Below are 1,145 nucleotides of genomic sequence, written 5' to 3'. Positions count from 1 at the left end.
CATCTGGGCATGGTTCCAGCACTTGGGAGGCGGAGGCAGGAGGATAAGGAGTTCAAGGTCATCCTGGGCTGTGTTAGAACCTATCCCAAGATACCCCATTCCAAATAATGGGTCTTGTTATATAGCCCTGGCTCTCCTGGAATATGCTATGTGGACCAGATTGTCCTCAAGCTCAGAGATCCGCCTGCCTCTGCCTCCCGAGTCCTGGATTCAAGGCGTGCGCCAGCACACCCAGGCATCTATGGGTCAGATGTAGCGTGCTTCATGCTTTGGACCTCAGCTGGCTGATTCTGGGAGTGGACTTCTGCACAGGGTCTCACTCCATCGCTGTGGCCTGTGGGATGCCTCAGGTGAGATGCCAGCTGAGCCACAGAGCTGTGGAAAGGTGGTGATTGCAGCTCGCCACCATGTCTGCTGAAACCCTCAGCTGGTAACTGACTTGGGTGTGTGTCTCTCACCTTTCACCTCCTCTGCCTACCTGACAAAGGACCTTTACTCACCGTGCCTCGGGTGACCTGGCTTGGAGGCCACCTCCTCCTCGCTACAAGACACTGGCCCTCTTCTTGCTGTCCCTGGAATGTGCCTCTCTGGTGAGAAAGACTGCATAGGCTGAGGTCTGATGGTTCCACCTCACACCACTCTGAAATGACATCTTCTGGTTATCTGGGATGAGTGGAGATTATATTACACTTTTGTTTGAGGCTCCATAGGTTTAGTATGAGACGTATAAAAATTTTCATATTTGAAGAAAAAAATTTAATAAAAAAAAAGGGTTTGTATACACGTGTTCTGTGCCCACAAAGGCCAGAAGAGGGTGAGAAATTCCTTGGAGCTGGAGGATATGGGTGCTGGGAGCTGAGCCCTTTTTCTCTGGAAGGGCAGCAAGTATTCTTAAGCATTGAGCCATCTCTCCTGCCCCTTCGAGGGATGCTGGGCTACAGGCTTTGGCCTAAACTCCAGCCCAAATATTACATTTTGAGACAGGTTCTCTACATGCAATGCAGGCTGGTCTTGATCTCTGGGCAGAGGCAATCAATCTTCCTTAGTGCTCAGTTGGGATAATTCAATTTTGGCCAGGGCCTTGCTGCGTAAGGAGGGCAGGACTGGTTCTTCCTGCCTTGGCTCCTGGAGTTAGCATTGCAGGT

This window comes from Chionomys nivalis, chromosome 22, assembly GCF_950005125.1.
Source record: "Chionomys nivalis chromosome 22, mChiNiv1.1, whole genome shotgun sequence".
Lineage (NCBI taxonomy): Eukaryota > Metazoa > Chordata > Mammalia > Rodentia > Cricetidae > Chionomys > Chionomys nivalis.
This window is presented reverse-complemented; position numbering follows the sequence as displayed.